At 36.1% G+C, this 23,396-nt stretch overlaps 1 protein-coding gene across 11 annotated transcripts in view; it reads right to left on the bottom strand.

Moving 5' to 3' along the window:
- Positions 1 to 23,396, bottom strand: part of B3GALT1 (beta-1,3-galactosyltransferase 1) — a 186,741-nt gene that overhangs the window by 45,704 nt on the left and 117,641 nt on the right. For 8 of the 11 annotated variants that reach the window (XM_039554608.1, XM_039554610.1, XM_039554607.1 and 5 more), the window contains one exon: positions 7,780 to 7,884. The gene's annotated coding sequence lies outside the window, so the exon portion shown is untranslated. Of the gene's footprint in view, positions 1 to 4,147; positions 4,280 to 7,580; positions 7,633 to 7,779; positions 7,885 to 23,396 lie in introns of all 11 variants that reach the window. The other 3 variants (XM_039554605.1, XM_039554612.1, XM_039554606.1) reach the window with 2 other exon arrangements.

The raw sequence follows: 23,396 nt of genomic DNA, 5'->3' as shown, positions 1-23,396 counted from the left end.
TGACTAATGATTTGCAGATTGCATTCCTCTGAATGTGTTCTACAACAATTCTAGTTGGTTTATGTTCCTTTAGATTTACAAAGAAATTCCCTTCATCTCTTTTCCTAGTCTATGTGCAAAATAGAAATATACCTAAATGTAAAAAAATTAAACCTTTCCAGTAAACGTGACCAAGCATCTGCCAGAAGCTACCCTGAGGTAGGACATATATACATTATGGTTGACCACAATGTTATCAAGCTATTTTTAATCAGTACTTCTGTTCTGAGTCACTGTTCCATTAGTGACTTGTGTGATACTAACTCAATTTTTGGGTCAAGAAGCCTGTGCAGACCTTAAGATTTCCAACGCTTTTCTGAACAATTAATAATCTATCTGTGCAAATCAGGAATTTTGGCTCTTTGGAGACATGAAGTATCATTATAAATTTGAAATTAGAAAATAGCAAACAAAAAATTTTATATCAAGGTAATCAGGCAAGTTAAAACAGATGAAAGATGTTAAATGCTTCCCATTCCTAATCTCACTGCTCACGAAGGTGTCTCAGCACGACCTTCAGCCTGTTCAGTCACTGTAGTGGAAAGTGTTTTCCTTCCTTGCCTAACATGCCCTGATGCAATTTCAGTTCTATAGTTATAGTCAGTCCCTTTAAAGCTAATACGTCAGATTCTGTTTTCTTCTTCAGAAATATTAGACCTGGGATATGAGCTTAAGCCATTTCCCTGTCACGGCAAGAAGGGCTCATGTGGTCTGAAGTACTGACTTGGTAGCTTCAGTTCTTTGAATAGAGATTGAAGCAATGTGACTCTCACAGCACACTGGGAATAAGCAATACTTAATTATTACTTAAAGGGAGGTTGAAACGGAGGGAATAACTGGTGAAAGGTAATGCCCATACTTGGCCACTGTACAGTGTTTGCTGCCTGGATGGGAGTTTGAAGCAGGGTTCTGCTTGGGCAGCCACCTGTGAGTTTGTCGTTGTTCTGCCCTTTGGTTATTTCATCCAGAGATGCTGTAGCTACGCTGTGCATTCAGAACTACACCAAATGCACCAAGAATTAAAGTGGAATTGTCAAACTTTTTTTTTAAGTGAGACACTTTTCAATTTCCTGGACCATTTGTTGATACTCTAGGGGAGAATATATCTTTTGATGGTATTTCATCAAGATTGTTGTGTAATTGGGTAGGTATTAATCCAAATGCAATTTATTTTTGTGTTTCAGGATCATCGTCTTGCACTGTCCAAAATACTTAGGCTTTGGACTTCAGCTTTGAGCTTACATAATAGGAGACATTAGAACACTGTGGTTAGGGTTCATTTCATACCTGTCATGAATATTCACAAGTTATGGTCTTGTGCCTTTGCAATGCATAGATAATTATGGAATAAACTAGAAGATACAAGTTCTGTTAGACCATTTTCATGCTAGCTTTACTGGAATAAAAATAACCATCTGCATAGAATTAAAAGCATTCAATTGCACTTTTATCCATAAAACTGAAAAGGTTGAATGATGTACAGTTATTACTACATCTAAAATGTGTCTTTTGAGTGTCAATTTTGAATTGGTTTAAATTATCATTTTTGTTTTTTCTAGAATTTTTCTATAAATAGGATTTCTATTATGTATGTAAGGAAATAATTGGTTTTCCTTGCGTTTGGATTTTGAAATATTTTCTGGTGGGTGGTGGTAGAAATGCTCATTATTTGCTGAAAATTAACAGCAGCAGTAGTCCTGTGCAATTAATTTCACCATAGTATTTGGTCCAAGACGAAGTAAAAAGTGAATTAGTCACATGTCCAATTTTTGCTTCCATTAGTTTGCTTCAAATGCTTTATCAGATATTGCTGATGCATATTCTTCTAAGTGAAAACAGTTAATAGTTCAACATATCTTAGCCTGAAAAAATTCTCTGGATGTGGTGGATATGCAATACAGCTGGAAGGAATGTCAACTAGTTTATATCTGAGCTGATGCAGAGTCGACTTTTTTGAACATAATCTTTCTTCAGTGTTTACTTGGGCTGAAATCGATTTTGTATGGAAACTTTTACAGCTTGTGTGGAATGAACTTGTGCTTATGATTTGTTTCCTAATAAGATGGTCTAGCTTAGTAACTGTGAAAGCTGCCTTTACCTGATGCATTTTATGGTCCTTTTGTCAAGATTAAAGAGATAAGAAATGCAAATCCTCAGGTAACTACTAAACTTGCAGAGCTTTTTAGATTGCCAGTGAGAGATGAAGTGGGTAAGTTTGATCCTCATGATGTAGTGTCTGTTCTGTAAAGAAACAAAACGTCTCACCCACAAATGTTTGTTTGGAAATTTTCCCAAAAAAATGCTTTCATAAATGAAAACCCCCAAAATTTGAATGTATTCTGTAGCTTGGCAGCCAGAAGATGTGCAGGCACTGTCAGAGATATGCTGGTCCTACATTTCATTACCCTGTCTTTAATGCATAGGACACAGTTATGCTGTGTTGTATCTTTTATAGAGATATCAGGGTGCTGGTTTTTACAACATGGGAAGAAGAAATAGAAGATTCAGCAGGACAGGAGCATTTCTATGTTAGTAGCCAAAACAATAAAATCTGCCCTAGAATTACCACTTTCCAGCAGCATTAATTCCAACAAAGACATAAAAGTACTGTTGAGCATCTTACACATGAATAGATGGGGATGTAGAATAATCCCTTTTAAGGTGCAGGGTGGGGCAAAGGGATAATGCTTAATGACTGCTACTGGCTGGCAAAATGCTGTGTGTAAATGATAGGAAGGAGTAATCACTGCTTGACAGGTTGCTAGGGTTTGTTGTTCTTTTTTTTTTTTAATTTCATCTGTTTCCTAAGTTTTCTCTAAATGTGGAACCTTTTGAAATCCACTTGTGAGTGGTGTATATACTCATCCTATTATTCATTAAATGGATTATTGAGTGTACCTCTTGTTTTAAGCTTTGAAAATATACCCTCTGGGTCCTAAGCTTCCTTTTTTTTTGTAAACTGATTGTCAAAATCATCCACATCTACACAACAAAATTCTGACATATGAACAGATAGCCTTATGCTGAGGCTCTGGTCACAAGTTCAAAACACAGCACCATGCAAACTGCTATAAAGAAAAATAGCTCAGTCCCAGCTAAAACTTGTACAGTGTCTGAAAAGAAGCGGTAAAGTCAACAGACAAAGAATTAATCTAGCAAATAGATGTGGGTTCCTCTCCTAGCCTGACCAGAAGAGATCAAAAGTTCCCATGTGAGCTACCAAGCAGTTGTGTGTTGCCTATAAGTGCTTTTGCACAATAAGGAAAGTAACAGACTGGCCATTACCATGGTGTATTTCAGTGTACCACCAGTGGTTGTCATGGATGAATATGCAGCCTTGACGTTACTGAGAACTGGGCCTATGGTTCTGTCTTGCACATTTCTGCAGTTATCCTTAACATATAGCAGCAGTCAGTGCTCCTTTTGTATGTATGGCTATGTTCTCTGAACTTGTATAAGTAAACCAAGGAAATGCTGTTTCTTTCTAGAAGATATGACACTTGAGTAAAGTGAAATGTCACCTCTTTGCTCTGCAATGGAGGCATTACCATTATATTGAGCTGAAGATCAGTGCAATTTGGTTTTGTCTGCCTAGCAAGCTGAAGAGCTTCATGCTGGACCTATGGCACTCTACAGAGGGCTAACCCCACCGTATACATACATAACTGCTCCTCAAGTTGACGTCATGAAAACTGTATTGGGTTTATTCTTTAATACATTGATTACAATAGATTATTCAGCAGCAGAGAGACCAGGCACAGCTGAGTAACTTTTGCCCTGTTTGTGGCATCTGGACTGCTGTTCATAACTTTGAGAAGGTAAAAACTGACCTATTGAACTTGATGGTGCAAAAGGTGGAAAGGGGGAAAAGAAAATTACATATCCCTCTGATGACTGATAAATCCTATTTAATCCTTCCAATTTATTTTCCTGTCTTTCAAAAGCCTATGTGAACATATTGTCAACATTTTCCATTTTTTCTTTGAAGTAATGCAGATAGTTGGTTTGGTGCATCTCCTGCCTTGAGGATTCTCCTCGTTTTCTTTGCCAGGTTCCCCAAGTCATCATTCACACCACTTGCTTTATGTGATTACTGTTCTATTCTCACCTCCAAGATGCCATTTAGTTTGAACTTGAACAGAGAATTTTGCTTTTGGTAGTGTAAGCTAAGGTTGTTTCAGTTTCTTTCCTTCTTGCCACTCACCCCCTCCAAAGTTTGTATGTTTCTGAAGTCAGCCTTCTGGAAGAACATGAGACACCACAGACAATCATAATTTTGTGTTAATGAAATTATTTGTCAGTGAACTAAAATCTGAAGCAAAGTTTTTAGTTAATTAAATACTAGAAAAATACCAAAAACTGCAACAAGCCCTGCTACTTTGAGATTAAGTTCCATCTATTTGAATCTCAGCTTTCAGTATTATGCAGATTTTCTGCATTAACAATAAAGTTTAAAAACCAAGAATGAATGAAAAGCATGTTCTGATCATCTAACCGCGAAAGCTAAAAACCTGTAGTTCAGCACCTGTCTACAAACCAAAAGTCATAGAATAAATTTTCAGGTTGTGGTCTTGTAGTGTTGAGTAGTGGGAAGTTAAATCATTGCTGCTGTAACTATTTAAATGCATTTTCTGTGATCTAATTTTAAAGCTTTAGCTTTAAATGATCACTCTGCATTCCTCCTTTACCATGCCCAGTACCTCCACGTAGACGTAGCTGCATAATTCATTTTGCCCTTGCTTTAAGGTAGACCAAAGCGATAGTGTTGTTGGACTGTGAATCAGGAAGTTAGGACTAAGAATGTGTGATTTATTTGAAACTCAGGTAAATGCTATTGAGGTTAATGTCCAGCTGGTGTGAAATAGGTCTCTGAAGGCACAAACTAGGACTGAGCTAGGCTGAAAGTGCTGCCTGTTGCTGCCATTGAGGGTTTCCTATATTTGTGCAAATATTCTACACTTCAGGATAGCAGTATATAGCAAACAGAACATGTGCACTGGGTTGTTGTGTATTGCACCCTGGGCTGTGCTTTTTTGCACACAGTTAATGTGTTCAGTTGCTTCCATTTATTTTTGTCACAGAAAATGTATATGCCAAAACTGAAGGGATTTAGAACAGTCCCTTTTAAGGTGAAGGGTAGGGGAAAGGGATAATGCTTACTGTTACTACTGGCTGGCAAAATGTTGTATGTCAATTAATGTATTTTGCCTTTTTCTGGACAGATGGTAGTTTAAGGCAATCCTAAAGGTATTTCTTCCCATTATGACTTTGTAAAGCAGCACAGCAAATTGTCACTTTGTACACTGTTCTAATGGGATATGGTTTTTGACTGCTGGGTTGCTGCAAAACACTAAAACTATGTGAGTTATAGCTTAGTGCTGTATCCTGGTGAATCAATGTTTCCAAGTGTCTGCAATCATACAGATCGGATTTCTGAGTGACCTGCCTGTGAAGAATAATCATTTCAGGCATCTTAATCTCCCTTCCTTTAGCACAGATGTCTAAAAATAAAGGCCATGGTTGTGCTTCATTTTGTGAAATCCAGCATGCAACTTTTAACTTGGCTGACTTCAGTGGATCCATCAAACCACCTCTTCCTCCCAGCTCCCAAAGAAAATAATGTTCCTGACTCAGGTCTCCAGCTTCGAGTGGCTGAAGGGTTTTCTATTTTGTCCTTTGCCAGCCTCCTTTTGCCGATAAAGAGTTGCTATTTGCTCTAAGAAACAGCTTGATATGCACTTCTGTGGTGACTGGGTAATATTACTGTCCAAGTACAGCAGCTGAGGTACCCTTTGAAACTGAGAAGGCCTAACACTCACCTTGGCAGGACTGACTCAGCATATTTGAAATTTCAACTTTGCTGCTGGCCCCTATATTGTGTCAGTTTTGGGGTTTGAAATTTAGCCTTGGATCAAACTTGTTTCTGAAGTTATATTTATAACAAAAGCGGGAGAATAAAGTTATATTAAAAGAAAACTTACATAAAATTCCTGAGAAGGTATGGATTAGGTTGCTAAGGACTCCCCAAGCCCCTGGTTTTTCAATTATGAATAAGAAAGCAATATGAGCATTAGCTGACTTGCTGATCTCTTTCTTCACTTAGAAGTCAGAGCTCAGGCATTAATTCAGAGGATTGAATGCTTTTTTTTCACTAGAGCCTTTACAGTTCTGCCATTCACAGTTAATATTGATACTCTGCAGGGCAGGAAATATTACTGGAGAAAGAATGCATCAAGGCTGATGATGCTTTTAATGGAATTAGTAGAAGTTTAACCATTTCTTGTAAAAGGAGGAAGGTTAGACCAAAAAAGATCTATGTGTTAAATATGAATCTGTACGATACAGATTTACTCACACCATTTTGAGTATATTTTAAAATGATTGCCTCTTATTTTCTAGGGCATTGTCTTGATTTCAGTCTCTCTGTAATTAGTTTCTATTTATGGAACAGATCAAGATAAGTAGTTTGCAGATGTCTAAAAGATACATGTTTTTGCATGTAAGAGTTTTCTTGCTTTATCCTTATGCAAATGCTTAATTATGAATGGTTTTTAAAGGGCCACAGGAGGTATACAGACTTTTTTTTTTTTTTTCTGTATGGTTAATACCAGCAGTTTGGTTTTTTGCTTTCGTTTGTAAGTTCTTCAAACTCTGTCATAGAAAGGAAAAAATGGCTTTTATGTATTTAAATACGCATAAAGATTAAAAGAATTGCAATCCTCATTTTTTAGTCACCTACATAATGATAATGGATCTGCAATATGAAAGTTCTGTTTTACAAAGTGCTACTACCAGGATTTGTTTCTATTTTTCATGCTGGAAAAAAATTTCCAACCTAAATTCTTATTACATATTTTTAAGTTTCCTTATGTTATAAACACTTCTGTATCTCAAGGGGTAAAGTAATTTATTGTTTTTGACTCAATACAATTCTTTCAGGCAGCTATGCTACTGAATTTTTAGTAAAATAATGTGTGTAATTAAAAAAAAAAAAGATAAATAGACTTGCTATCACCCTGATCAGAAAGTTGTGTCTAAATGCATGTTCTTGTGCACTGTATTTTGTATGCTAGTCTTGAATATTCTATTCTGTATAAATTCAGTATCAGTTAAAAGACCTTTGTAGTGCAAATAAAATGTAACTATTCCATTTTAATGTGATGCCAATAATGAAGTGGTAAATACATAAACCAAAGCATTTAAGGCATGTAGGTATTCAAAGTACCACATTAGTGTAGAAATGAAAGACAACATGAACACTGAGATATTTAAAGTGTGAGCCCTTTTAGAGAGCAACAGCAACCACCCTCCTCGACCTTCGATTGACCTCATGCACCACATTGCCTTAAAGATGGGATAATAATGGAAATATCCTTTATTTATAGTATCCTGTAGAAAAAATGGGTTTTAGCATTAGCTTTTGTAATTGTGCTATTCAAAATTTCTCAATAAATTCATTTCAGCCTTTATATGGTATCTTCCATTTTGGATTGTAAGGAGAGAGTGCTTTCTTAGGTTTTCTTTTCCTGTTAAACACTTACATTTAGTGTAAAGAGTGAAATCCAAATCTTTAATCATTAACAGGCCAAAGAACTGTTGAAGAATAAAAAAAGTCAGTCAACACAGTTTAATAAAAGCTACATAATCAAATGAAATTATATATTAGTGTTCATTTATACTGTTGTATTATCTATAAAGATCTAACCCATCTATAAATCATAGAGTTATGTAGGTACTTACCATTTTAAAAGCAGCATCAAGTGGAATTGGTGAAAAATCCCCACGGTGTAATCAATAATTGTTTAAAATGATGAGCCTTTATGGTAATATTTTCAAGTGCACCATCTGAAATCACAGGAAATTTACCAATAGTTGTGTATTTTGTTGAAAAAAACATTGCTCTGATATTTATTAACCATAAAATCCATGTCTGTTGCCTTCTACAGAGTACAAGGAGAGTGATTTATTTTGAAAATGTCTTTTAGCTGGGTAACTAGGTAACTTACACTGTGCTGCATGAAAGAGTTTGGACTGCATTTTGTGAAGCTGAATTCCAGTGCAATGAGTGAAGGAAGCAGATGGAGTAAGAGGAGGACAGATGGGTATCAAAAAAACTACAGCTGCCATTTTCAGTACCTGTGCATTAACTGCCATAAATCAATTTATTTTCATTTACTGAAACAGGAAAATCATAGATTATTAAGCCAAAGCACTACAGGTCCCAGAACCACTGTGTGTTGAAAGCATCTGTTTGTAGTAGTTAATAAGGGTCCTAAATGAGTGACATCTGAGAAAAATTTCTGTGGATAAGAAAGTCATTCCCAGTCCAGTCATTTCATTCTGCCAGGGCGATTTAAACATCTCTCATCCTGTAGGGGGAAGATTAGTTGGTTATTAGTTGCTATGTTGGACACCTTTAATGTTTTCCATGTAGACAAGAGGTGGCCTACTGCAGTGAGTGCTAAGGGACTGCTCTGCCACAAGGCTTCAAGCAGCCTGGGAAGGAGCTGAACCTACAGAGCCCAGAAAAAAGGCTGAGAGTGCAGGAGGCCACTTTCTCCTGCAGCAGCTTTGAATTGCAAGACATGAAATGGTGGTTTAGAAAAGCAAAACATTTTTACTATATTATATATTGATACACCAGTAGTCCTTGTTTGCTGCATGGTGCAGCTGCTCTTTCACATACTTGACCTTGACCTAATTTGATCATCCCTGTGGTTAAACAGGAAGTTCAGTTGAGAGCCAAATAATTTCTCTCTACCCCTCACCCCACCAGTTACTGCTAGCTTGTCGCTGATACTGTTGAATTTTTATATGAACACCTGTCCATTAGAAATTGGATGGTGTCCATCCAGACAATTTACATTTATTTTAGAATGTCTTACAATTAGCGGACTCAGAAAATTGTAAAATGCAAATAGAAATCACCCTTGTATTAGAAATACATGAGAAATGAAGAAATACAGGTCAGAATGTGTAATTGCTCTCTTTCTTGTTGAATTTATATCAAGGAGTTTTATGCCTAGAGGCACTGAATGAAATTGGTATTATATTTTGGTGCAACAAAGGCAGAAATCTGAAAAAGTCTGTAAATTGAGTATCTTGGAATTAGTTTTCTGTAATATTTTTATCACACTTCCTTTTGAATTTTCCTGTGAATAGTTTGAATTAAAAATTCACATTTTAAAAAAATCTGCCAATTTTCTAATTAAAAAAAAATAGGGGCTCGAATGATTACTTTTTATAATAAAATGTAACTTAAATATGGTGGTTTGTGATCATATGTAAAAAGATTGGTCAGGCTTTGCCCATCAATCTATTTAATGCAATTTAGAGATTAATGTGGTAAACCCTGAAGTTTTTACCTTTGTTACCTGTTTGTAGATTACCTTCCCAATATTGCCTTATTCAAGGTGAGCATTGTAGGGCCAGCTGTTATCCATGATGAGAGGCTTGGCTACACTCTTCAGCCATCAACAAATCCTGTTCAAAATGCATCTTCTCCCCCCATTAAGCAAATCTCTGTTGGATTGGGATGTAGCCTACGAGCTGGGCAAATAATTCAGAAGGAGTGTGGTGGGATAAATAGGATGCAAGATGGTTTGCCTTGGTTTCATAACTCATCGCTCACTTTCCAGTCTGAGTTTTGAATAAAATAAGTGTGAAGTATTTCCTTTAAGCAGGTAGGAGATAAACTGTAAACTACACACCATTCTTAAGCTATTGATCCAAAAGAGACAGTTTAAAATCTTGACTAGGGTCAAAAGAGTGAGAAACCATTTCTGATTTTTGTAATTTAAAGACAGAAAGGAATTACAATTTATTAATTCTAGAAGCATAGAATTGCTTTACAGTTAAACTCAGACTTGAATTTATGATTTACTGCTATAATACTTTTGAAAACAAACATCCTTGCAGAACACGCAGTAGTGACTATTCAATCCCTATTAGATGTAATGGCCACTAATGAGTCTGCCCTAACAGATAACCCTTCAGCCCCTTGAAATCTGACAGTGCGTAGTGTCAGAAGCATCTTGATAACCAGTATAGAAGAGCAGTGTAATTATTTTGGTGTATATAAGTTAGACTCGAAGAATCCTGGGAAAGGGAAAAGGCTGTGCTGCTGTCAATACTTCTCATCAGTAAGTTTAAGTGATGTGCAATTTCATTTATGTATTTGATTTGTATTCAGCCCGGGCTGAGCTTGCCTTTTCTCAAACTGCCTGATCATTTTTAATTCCCTGGAGGGAATGCTTTTAGAAGAGACAGCAATCTTGCACAATGCTCTTGCTGATGACAAAGCGTGGGGCTTCTTGCCCTGACATATAGACAGTAAGAATGTGTATGCACTGCAGAGAAGAGGGCTCTTTGTTAAAGACCTCCTGGCAGACCTCAGCTACCATTTGCTGAAGACTGTTACCCAAGGATTAAGGCAAATCTAAGTTGCAGCAAAGAGGAAAACTCTCTAAAGTGGTCAAAACTCAAGTACTTGATCTTGTTTCTACCCACAATGAAAGATGATGTGCTGGTTTAAGTGTTTCCTGGAGCTCCCAACCCTGGGGGTTTGGTTACGCTGTTCGGCTCATGCACTTCAGCTTATTAAGGTAATGCAAGGTGGCGGTGAAACAGCTGTGGGGCACACGTGGCAAATGAAAGGTCATAATCTTCTTACAAGTACAGATGGGAATAAATGCCCAGTATTCACTGGTTTTGGGGCATCTGTCAAGAGTTGAGTGTCCAGCAAAATTACCATATAAGGAATTACTCTTCCTAAAGAGTTTCTTCCCGTGTTTTTGTCAGGCATCCAATCATTTGTAGTCAAGCTGAGCTTCATCAGGTAATCCAGCAGTTGAAACAAATGTATTCTGTTCACCATGTGTATGCAATATGTATGAATTAGTGTAAGGGACTTGTAAGTAAGTTAACTGAACAGAAGATTCATTTCTGCATATGGAATTAGAATTTTATGTTTAAACTGTAGGTATTACATTTTGAGATAATGATAAACCTTTCAAATAAGTTACTTTAGTCTGGTTCTACTTTGTTATTTCACTGTTAAGTAAAAATTGAAGTTCAATGTATTTGTTGGTGATAACACCATTTCTGTTACATCTTTGACGTTCTCACTATTCTTAGTTACTTATTCCAAAATATTAAAAAAAAAAAAAAATCAAGGCACTGGGCAAGCACTTTTTCTCCTTTCACTGATTGTTCCTGTTGAGATTATTGAGATTGAAACTTCTTTATGAGGGGAAACATGGAGGTATAAAGGCTTGAGGCAAATGTAAAAATTTTTAAATCATGGTCAGAGCTAGTTTAGATCACTGGGCATGGGCTTGAGTGAATGTAGGGATAAGCTGAGAGGAGGTGGTTAGGTCCATACAATGAAAAATAAACTTAGATGAACAGGAATATGATGAAGAAAAATGTAAATGAAGGTATAAAGAAACTTAGTCTGAAGACAGAACAATGATTATTATAGATAGCATAGCAAAAAACCAAGGGAACACATAGGAAAAAAAAAAAAATTCAAGTGGAAAAGGGTTGAGGGGTTTTCTGAAGATTAACACCTGTCTGACTTCTTTTGTTCCAGAGTCTGATTCCATGATCCCCCATACTTTTTTAAAAATTTCTCACTAAATAGTCACATGAAAAAATCACAGCAATTAATCAGAAAACATGGAATGTAAAGCTTTTTGTGTGAAGAGACGGAATGTAGGGACAGTATCCAGAAAGATTTCCAGAACACTGAAGAAGAAATAGGATGGAGAGTCTGAAGATACTTTTCTGAATATTTAGCTCTAACAGTCAAGTGTTAATCATTTAGAGTGATAGAAATAGGAATCAAAGTACCTAGTTGTCTTTAGATGGTTAGTAAAGGACCACCTGTGAATGAAATAATTTTTAAAATATCCAGTTCTGAATATCTGGCAATATTTTTTTCTGCCTTTAGACAACTATTTTAGCAGAATAATAACTCGTGTTTTTTTTCCTTGGATACTTTAAAAATGTATGTATTTCCTACAATTACAAAATTTCCTACAAATACAAAATACTGGGTACAGACACAAATAGGAAAATGTTAAGCAAAGAAGCTTTGTAAGGAACCTGATTTTCTGATGATGAATGTTCTGCAGAATGGCTATCATGATGCATCCTCCTTCTTAGCAATAGGAGAGGGATGTGTAAGTAAATATCTCATCAGAACGATGTAGATGATGTTTAAGGCACATTCATTTTCCCCAGCCCTTTTCTCCCCCCAGACATGTAGCTTGCTAAAGAATTTATCACTGCAAAGGATGATGCCTAATGTATGACATATTTAGTGTTAGCTGTCTTTCACAGATATTTGGGTGACTTTATTCCCTTGACTCCATCTAAAAGGAAAGGTGGAAGATCATATGCCATTGTGTGTCCTTGCATTGGAAAGCAGGTGTTCCAAAGCTTTATTTTTGCCATGCATTTACTCAAGCCAGAGTAGTTCAGTAAGCTTCAGCAGTAATATTTTTAAGCAAGCATAAAACAGTTCTGAGCACTATCTTAATTGCTATAATTACAGCTAAGGACTGATGAACTGTTGATGAAGAACTAAAAACCAGTGGCTATGCTTAAAACTTTTAGAATGAAATGCTTTGTTGTTTCTACTTTCTGTAGATGTTTCTGTAGACCTAGAATTGCATCTCAAGTGTTTGTTCTGATAGTATTTCCATTTGGAAATGTCATGTATTTCAGGAGAAATTTTATTCCTAGAAGATCTTGAATTGCAGCCTTTTTATTTTCCTTGCAAAGCTGAATGGAATTCTAAATATACCCCATTCTAAAGTTTAAACCTTTTTTTTTAAAGCTTCTATTAAAATATGGACTCAGAGTTAGGAAAAAACCCCAACACCTTAAGTTAATCTAAACTAATCTAATACAGTATTGTGTGTGTGTGTCTTTACATGACAATGTAAGTCTAATAAATCCAACTATAAATATCCATTTCTTTTGTAGGGACTGTTAACGTATTGTAAGTAGGGCATCTGTATGCTGTCTGAGATGAAGTGGCTGCTTCTTCATTGAGTAGCAGCAGCAGCAGCAGAATTTTGACTGCTTTTTAAATAGGTGTTCATTGCAAAGTTCATGCCATCCTCACTAAACTAAAGCTCTTCTGTGTTTAGATGAAATAACGACCAAGGTCTAGTCCTGCAGCCTACAATTATGTGAGTTATTTTTTTTTTTTGTGCTGAAGTCAGCAAAAGTTTATCGTGTCAGGAGCTCAGAACTGGCTTTTTGTGTTTTTTGAGCACTGTAATTCCATGGCAGCTTGACTTACAATTATGTTCCTGACATCTTGCTAAGTTTCTATCTGTTTTATATGCAGTGACAAAGGCCGAGTATATTTTAAACAGAGACTTATCATAATATTTTACAGTCTCATTAAGACTTTTGGCCAGTCTGATCTACAGTTTCATCTTTTTTTAATGCATTTCCATTTTCTCTGTATTGCCTACACATACTGAATTTAGAGGAGACTACTTCATGAAGTGTCTGCTTTTGTTACAGTCATTTTACACTTTCATCATTATTGCATGAGATTTGTATTGAGTATATAATTTAGCTTGCTTCTTGCTCTGTGTTCAATCAAAACATGAATTTTCTGCCATAACACTTTCATAAAAAGAAAAAAAAAAGCACTTAAACAGGATACGGGTGTTTCAGCATGGTGTGCCAATGTGAAATGTCATACTTGTGTATGCAGGTTTGAACCCCCTGGAGCTTGGCAGTGTCTTAAATTTCTTAAGGCTGATGAGTATTTTGTTGTTTATGTGAAGGGTTTCAGGACTTCTGCTGCAGTTCATAACACAAAAGCTTCTGGCACTGTTAAGACCCTTTTTGTGCTGGCTGGAAGTCCCAAGGCAGAACAGGCAGGGAGTCAAAATAGCTGCAACAGACGTGAAATCCTGGCTACACTGACTTCAGTGGGAGTTTTGCCATAGATGACAGCGGGCCAAAGCTTTAATCCAGAAGTAGTCTTCCCTTGTTGATAATCCTAGTGTGTGCCCTAGGGAAGCTTTTGCTTCATTGCTGCCACCCAGACTGTGTTTGTTTGTGCAGAGAAGATGTAAGTCTCTTATGGTCTCTCACGCTGTGCCTTTCATAAGTACAGCACTTCTGGGAATGAAATTGGGACAGAGGAGAAAGAAAACCCTAAGTGTGCACACATGCTGTCTTATTGCTTATGTCCTGAGTCATTCCCAGGACCATGGATCAAGCACTCTGACCTGAGCAAGATTAGCTTCTTGAGACTGCAGAGGAGGGAGTCATCAGTGACTGCAGCCAGTGCATCTCCCAGTCCCTGCTTCTGCATTTGCAGATTATCCCTTCAGTGACAGACTTGTGAAGCAACAGTAGATTCATTAATTCAGTCCATTCATTAATTCAGTCCTTCTTTGCCCATGCAGACCGAGTTATCCATGTAAATGTGATCTAGTGAGCTATTGTCAGATGCTCATAAATTTTTATGTTAAATGACAGCAGCAAATGGGAAGTGTTTGACACTTTTTTAGTTATGTGGAAGGTGTGTGGTGCGGAGTATTAGAATTTGCATTTAATCAGTGCTGATTGAAAGAGGAAATGGTCTCCAGTTGTGCCAGGGGAGGTTTAGATTGGATATCAGGAAAAATTTCTTCATCAAAAGGGTTATCAAGCACTGGAACAGGCTGCCCATTGAAGTGGCTGAGTCACCATCCGTGGATGTATGTAAAATATGTAGATGTGGCACTTAAGGTTTAGTGGTGGACTTGGCAGTGATAGCTTGATGGTTAGACTTGATGATCTTAAAGTATTTTTTTTTTTATGATTCTGTAAGAAGAAAAACAGGTAAAAATAACTCCTTGTCCTTTGGGAAAATATGTTATATTATTTCTGTCAGGTGAAAGTGTTCCCATTAGAAATATTCTCAAATTTTCTGTTTTCCAAGAGTATTTATTCTCTTATGCATCCCATCTAAAACATCATTTTGCTACTTTGTGAAATAGAGACTTTCAAAATTCAGAATCATTTAGATTTGTAAATAATGCTCATCCTATCAAGTACAAAAAGAATAAACCATTACTGCTTCACAGTGCTGGAAGTACAAAAATCTCTGCTATGTGTTACTGTCATAAGTCTTCATTAAAAAAAAAAAATTAGAAAAGTAATTAAAACCATTTTGGGAAGTTTTTGAAGAGTTAGTGTTTGCTGCCTGTCTCTATATATCAAATGTATGAAAAGAAATTGCTGTTGCTGCTTCCGTGGTACCAGAAATTAAATTCAAAACTTGTTTACACAGCTGACAGTTATTCATTTCATTTGAAGGTGGAAACTCAGTATTTTTATCTGTAATGAACTGAGAAGGCTCGTTAACTTCAAAGCATTGCTACAGTGGTCTATCCCATATGAATGAGAATTTATAGGCACAATACATGTATCCATTATGCTTATACAAACCTTGTGCTAATTTTACAAAAAAACCCCAAAATAAACAAGTAATTTCGCTAGAATTAACTTCACAGAAAATTACCACATTCATTCTCTTACTTCAGTCTTCACAGAACTTACTTCCTTTCTACAAAGATCATAGGTGGTGGCAACCCAAAGAGCACTTGCATGTTAGGTAATCATAATTTTTGGGTCTGAATATGAGATATTGCCCTAGCTGAGCATTATTTTAGATTTAGACCTCAATCAGTCTGTTCAACTGCTCTTGAACCTTTGAATCCTTACAACATTCAATTCCTTAGTAGAACTCAAGTATTAATGAAGTAAATAAAATAGTCATGCATCATCCAGAACAATTAAGTGTGTACAAACACGAAAGATCTATTCTGAGATAATGTTTGTGGATTCTGATACCTTTAAGGTGTATTTTGGGAGCAGAAATTAACTGGTGCTTCAAGAAGTTCTGTTTGTGTTTTATCTTTTCTCTAGTTTATAGAAAAGGTTGGTCTTTGAGACGACATCTTTTCAGGAAATAATTTTTTCTTAGGGTATTAGATCTCTTATTCAAATAGGTCTGTGTGTGGCTTTTGCTATTATGTGTTTTCTAGTCTTGCACTTCTTTTTTCCCCTAAGACTTATCTGCTTATCACTAATTCCTGTTTGAACACCTTACATTGTATAATGATACTTTGAATCTCATTAGCAAGACACTGGATATTTCTTCAGAATAATTCATATAATTCATTGCATTTTTATTGTGATAACCAGAGGATAAACCAGTTCCTATTCCACAATAATTTAACTCATTCTACTACTCTCTATATGCCAATTCTGATTTCACATGTCTACTCCTTGAGCTATCTGCATCAATTTAATTTTTATATGACAAAGCACTGTACACTTCTATGCAGGTCTATAAATAAAAAGCAATAAGCTGACATCTTTCACCTGCATCAAATGTATTTCATACCCTTTTTTTCTGATATACTTGCTATTAAACTTCTGTCTCTTTATATCTATTGCCTGTCTGTATTTCCCTTGTCCCTCTGCCCCTTTTCTGTCAACTGACAGAATTTTCAGCTGCAGATGAAGTGTAATACCTCATCTAGCTCTGTGCTAATGGGTTCACAGGCATTGCAGACAATTTTTCTGCTATGGTATATAAAATAAACTGTCGACAGCCACATATTTGCTTTCACACATATAAAGTACTGCTTCTTTCAAGCAAGATGTCTATATATAGGGAGAAAGTTGAGGATCTCACTAAAATCTGTCTCTGAAATGAAGACCAGGCTAAAACCACAGAAAATAATGATGGGCTGAGAACACTGTCAACTCAAAGCTCTCAATGACCTAATCAGGCCGCTTAACTACATAGCAGTATCTAAGATATTTTAAGTGTTCATGTTATACTTGTGCATGGAAATTGTCCTATGTTTATAAAATTCAGATGGATATTCATGTAGTCTTTTTTTCAATGCTCAGCTACAGATGTCACCTGCATGTAACTGGTCTTCCAGGATTGAAGACTGGTGTCAGGCTGACTGATAGCTGCCTACCCATCAGACATGGGAGCAAATTGCACTCATTGCGACACTCAGCAGGTTGCTTTTGTTTTACTCACACTGCATGTTACTGTACCTTGTCCTTGTGGCTTGCTTATTATCCCTGATTCCGGCTCTTACTCCTAGAGCTCCCCCTTGCAGTGCAATCCCACTCAGGGTTTTGCTCACTTAGCTCCCTTACTGGCAATACTCCTATTTCTCACACTCTAGCGTTCCAGGATTTGTCCAGTTCTTGACTTAGGAACATCCTAACTAGATTTCTCATCTATTAAACAAAACAGGAAGTTGAGCAGAGACTTTGATGAAATTTCTGTATAAGTAATTTAACACTTTCTTCACATTATTGTTGTATACTGTTCTGTCAATCCCTGTTAATGGTGTTTACTCATTCAGGTTTTTTATAACTTTAGGTATTTTGGCCTTAAAAATATAATCTCTAAGCCCTGTAACACCTAAAAGTGCGCTTTTAATTTACAACCAAAAGAGATTAAGACTTGCTCGTATACATGTTTAATTGAAGGATCTGTAAACCTAAGACAAATAACCTTGTAAATAGTGTGAGATTTTTAAGAATCACAAATTATGGTGACAATATGGTCTGTTACACCAAAAAAGTGACAGGATTTATAAATCCAAGGGAAGAGTTTCAGAGAAGTAAGAGAAAGAAGTACATACTTTGGGTGTCAGCAGAAATAGCTGATGCATTTCAGTTTGAATTTTATTCTCATTTAGCAAGCTATATAAGTAAAGATGTGTCTCTGGGTTGTTTTAAAATGTAAATGTGTCAACATTAAAAATAGATTATATAATATGAGCAGATGGAGGAAAAGACAACAAACAAATTCTCAATGCTGAGGTAAATCAACATGCCCTGAAGTGGTAACAATCAGATCTTTAGGGGTACTAGATCGCTTCTTGTGTATTTGTCCTTTTTTATTTCCTTTTTCAGAAGTTAGGCAAAATCCTATTAAGTTGGAGGCAAGAAGAGCTCAACTGCAGAATCACTTTTTAATTGCAAACATCATTGTGGCTGTTTTGGATATCAATTGAACTGATGGCATTCTTCAATATTACGAAAGGAGGCAATAACACTTTGCAATAACTTTGCAATATTGCAAAGCCTGGCAGCATATAGTATATTGTATAGTATCAGTATGGATGCAGTGCTCAGGTTTATCCTTAGAAATATATATCTGGAGGTTCTGATTCTTTAGATTTATCTGTGATACTAGGGTCTCATGGGCACTACCACACGAGCTTCTAGTCTGTGGAACTGAAATGTGAGATCATAATCTAAACAAAGAGAAAACACAAAACATAACTCAGTTTAGGGCTTTCTTTTGCTTCAATACTTTGATGACTAAGTCTTTGTATGTGTGTGTTTATGAGATCTAGTATTTGCTGTAGGCTTGTTTTGTGTAACAGCATGCTGTATCACTAATTATTATTCTTAGTGGGTTTTTCCCTTCCTATTTTTTGGAAGCTGTTTGAATGCCAAATAGTAGCAATCATCTGTCAAATAATAGATAGGAATCTGGGATTGTAATTAAATGTAGCTAAAGTACATGCACTTAAATACTAATTAAACCCACTGACTCTGAGGTCATAATCTTGAGTGATTATACCAGGCTCCAATCATGAACAGATCTTGTCAATATAAGATTTTTTTTTCCCTATTTTTTTTCTTGCATAGAAAATAACTGAGTCGCTCTCATTCAAAAGAGAATGCCTGTCTCAAAATTCTTACAGCATAAACAAAGCCTTTTGAAGGATTTGATCTTCCACCATTGGAATGCTATTCCAAATTGTTCTTGTGTTAGTTTGCAAAGTGTTTCATTAGTTTTGTGAGGATTTTTGTAATAACAGTAGGTTAGATCTAATACAGGAAACAAGGCTATATTTACAGTTCCCAGAACTTCTCATTGGAACAGTTTTCATTCTGTTGCTAGGAGCTTAGCCAAACTTTTAAAGTATTTGGGCTGAAATGTGTTGTATTATGATACTGACTTTAATTATGTGAGAACACTATTTTTCTCCAACTCTTTCCTTGCCTGCCTCATTCAGGTCACAAGATGGATAGTACTCATTTAACAGACAGTTTGCAAATATGTCATTTAAAGATGTGCTTCATTCAGTGTGTGGCCCCCTGGCTCACTGCAGCATTCAAATCTTTCTCTGAATATGACACTATCAATTTCCTCGTAAGACTGATGGGTTCCATCAAAACTACAAATGTTAGTGTCTCCCTTTTATAATACTCTTGTGAAATTAGTGTTTATTATTATTTCTGTTTTACAGCATGGAACTATGACACAATAATATATCCTCAAAGCAAAGACCAGTTTGTGTGACTAATGCAGAATAATCATTGCCTTCTTTCTCAAAGAACACAATTTTTAACATTTGTCCAGAGCTGGAGTTTTTAATAGTAGCAAGTCAAGTCACTTAACTTGTACTTATGAATTCTTAAAACTTCTGCAAACCTAAGCCTTTGTGTGCCAGACTGTGTGCTCAGAATACACAGCAGTTTTGACTGCACCAGTGTGCTTGGGTTCATGGAGGAAGCAGTGGCAGAATTTAAGCCAATTCAGTTCTCTGCTCTACTTTCTTTAGCATAAGACCTAGACCTTCTTTCATTCTGTAGCAAAGGAAAGTGGGATTACAAACATCAAGGTCATTCTCTACACAGCTGGCTTTCATCCTCTGAGTCGAGTTGAGTAAATGTCCCCACACTAAGGGTAAAGGAAGTCTCCCCTTTTCATGTGACACAGTGCTATAATCAGTCGTTTATTACAGCTAAATAAGATGGTGTTAGCAAAAACAAGTCAGCAAATCATACTGAACTGCACCCTGAAGCAGCTGTTTTACTAACAGTGTCTTTCAAACTATCATTCAGAATTTCTGCTATTTTTCAATTTTATGCAACTACTTAGTTTTATGAAACTTGGTGGTTTTGTTTTGTATTTATCCTTCGTCAGTTTTTGTATTAACATAACCATACCCTTCATAAATCATAGAATCATAGAATAGTTTGGGTTAAAATGGACCTGTAGTTTTAACCCCCCTCTATATATACGTAGATTAAAACCATTAAAAGTAAGCCTCCTTGCACATTTAGATAAACCCATTACCGAAGGTGAAAGAGAGGGAGAACCCTAATTACTCTTTCTCAGTAACAATTTTCATGAGACTGCCTGAAGACTCTAATCAAATGGAGAGATTTTGTCCTGCTGAGCAGCTGTCAGTACAAAGGTTCTAAACTAATATTAAATGCCTTTCAGCAAAATATTGTGTACATCTGAATAAGAATTTTTATTTTCTGTACAATATTGTAATAAGAAGTATTTCTCTAGAAGTAATCTTCCATCAGCTGTGCTTGGAATTATTAAGTAGATTGCCAAAAGGAAAAAGAAAACATTTAGACAATGTAGTGTTGCAAGGTGACACACAATTATAGACATGCAGCGGTGTTAGCCAGTTAGATGTAATTAAGTTTTTTTAACTTCATGGAGCTTGCTTTAATGTTCAGGAAAGAAGACTGAAAAATTAAAAACATATAACTGGTTACAAAACTATTTTTATAACCCCAAGGAAAAATAACTCTGTCCTGGAAGATGAAAGTTCCAAATGTCTGGGATTCCTAATAAATAAAATACAATTCTTCTTTCTTCCAGTGAAGTATGCACATTAATTCTGTGTGTATTATTTGCTAGCAATTGGAAGTAAGCTTGGTAGAATTTTCTTTCTATAATCAGTGTCACTTATGTACATCTCTGTGGCAGTGCTATTGCAGGCTTACTAAAAGGTTTTTGAAGAACTGCTGACAGATACAGATTGTCCTGATGAACCTATCCTGGCAACACGCATAAAAACACACCTCAAGGAGGTTCAAATCACTGGACCACTGGAATTTATTTCAAAAGTAGCAGTTTTCACAGCTAACTCCTGTATTTCTAAAGGGAACCATAAATAGGACCAAAGGGAAGAATCACAGGATATGTATTTAGCTTTCAGTACTTCGTCTCCACTGCTTAATGACATGAACTGGTCAGCAAGGGCACCTTAAGAAGTTTGAGCTAATAGGCCATCAGGTACCTATAGTGTATAATGTATTTGGAAAGGAGATGTAAGCTCTGACATCTTGTGACCAAATATCTGTATTTGTACTAGAAATCCATTTTGGTTATTTTTCTTTTAGTTTAAAGGGCAACCGTATTAAAGTAATTTAAGCATTTTTCTTGATCTTACACAGACACTCACTAAAGCTTTTTTTTTGCTTAAATAGTGAAAGTGAAGTGTTTCTTCATGGCATCTTGGAAATTCATTGCAGGATTCACTGGAATTCACAGTGTCTTAAAAAACGTGGTAGGAACATCAAACCCAATGACAGCACAATTTAAAGTGAAGTTGCTGTGGTGGTACCTTGCTATGGCTCAGGAGCTGACATCAAAATGAAGACACCTATGTTAGAAAAGAAGCTTCCTTAATGAGGCTGTAAAAATTTTGAATTTTCAGAAATTGCAGCAAAGGGCATGGAATAGTTTATAATGTAGCTTTCACTAGCAGCCTGTAGTTTCTTAACTGTGGCTAGCCCAATGACATGAAATGTATTCCAGTTCCCTCTGGGAATGCCTTGTGTGCTATTGTCTGAGGCTTCATCCACACCAAGCTAACACATAAGAAAGGGAAAATCTCAGCTCCTAAGATGAGAAGGAAGGAAAGGAAAAAGACCCAAAAATTGTCTACATGCAGTATACCTCTGAAGAGATAATAAAAAATGTAACCAGTGCATAGATTTCCAGCTGGAAAAAAGCATTAACTGTTTGGAGATGTGAAGAGTAATGATCCTAGAATAATTATTCATATTCTTGGGGGAGAGAGAATGGCTACAGAATATGTAAAATGTGTAAAATTAATACAAAAATGTCCCAAAATAGTTTTTGACCAAAAAAAAAAAAAAAAAAAAAAAAATCCAGCTTTTCCCTCCTGTTTTGTTGGTTTTTTTTTTTTTTCTGGTTAAAATGCATTCTAATTACTGTATTTTTCCACTATTCTGAATCAGTATTGTGCTTCAAGTGCTTTTTCATTGTAAACCACTTTTCCAACTGCACCATTCCCATTTTGTAAACAAGAGTGGCACTAACACAAAGATCAAAGCACACTGGTAAGAGAATGTAACTAGCAATTCCATGAGAAAATGTGAGATCTGTCCTGGAAAGGAAGATATGGCTAAATTGTCTTAGTATCCACTAGTGGAAATGGAGCAAAATTTAGAAAACTTGTTTTTCATTTGTACATTTTTTAAGAGTTGTTTCCCAAAGAGACAAATTCTGAATGATTTCTTTGGAATCCAGTGGAACTATTAATTCTAGAAATCACTGAATTTTGAATCAGATCATCACTAGTATTAATAGTATTACTGCCTTTGAGTTCAGATTAAGTTAACCACTGAGGGGTGAGTCCGTGTCAAATTCATCCCTCTGCAGAAAGGTTTTTGTGAGTATCATTTTAATATTATTTCAGTTCTAATTCTTAATGCTACAGTCCTGAGCAGTAATTTGATGTGTTTTGCTGGGTGGCTGTGTGCAGCTAGGCAAATCTTTTACCCCTCTCAAATTTGTGAAGGAGCTCTGCAACACTACTGCCTTTTAACAGTGGCAGGTCTCTTGTATTCATTGCACATCTCTCAATACCTGGTGTTTACCTTAAAGTTCCAGCTGCTAAATTCAGGTTTTAAAAAAATTCTTGGGTCCTTCAGACTGCAAGAAGGCTGAAGATATGAGCAAATGTATGCAAGAAGGCTGAAGATATGAGCCAAGTCTTAAAAATCTATAATAAATTCAGAAAAACAAAGTGAAAAGGCTTTAAGTTCTTGGCATGTGATGGGAATCTCTACAAACCCTTGGAGGTCAGTTATGTGAAAACTCTGGGGCTCTGGAAGAGGTGTGTGATGTGTGCATTGTACACTTACATTTTGTATATTTCCCTTTTCCATCATCTTCTTCCCTCTAAAACCCTAGCAGTTTTAGACTCACCCTGCAATGATGTAGCAATTAAACAAATGATTGCCATATTGCTTCAAGCAGTGCTTGGAACACTTGGAAAAACTGGATACAAGGAACATGCAAGAAAAAAAAGGCATCTGCTTTTCTTACTACAGTGTTCCTTATTTTGACTATGAGGAGAAGAATGAGATCTTGTTCCGTCATTTGAGCAGGTCAATAATTGAGATTGTACTTTTATTGGTAGGCTTAGTTGGTCCTGAAGAAAAAATAACCCCTAATATTTGTACAGATTTTAAAATTCATTTATTTCATGCTGTTTGCTTTT

Source organism: Corvus cornix, chromosome 7 (assembly GCF_000738735.6).
Source record: "Corvus cornix cornix isolate S_Up_H32 chromosome 7, ASM73873v5, whole genome shotgun sequence".
In the NCBI taxonomy this organism is placed as follows: domain Eukaryota; kingdom Metazoa; phylum Chordata; class Aves; order Passeriformes; family Corvidae; genus Corvus; species Corvus cornix.
This window is presented reverse-complemented; position numbering and strand designations above follow the sequence as displayed.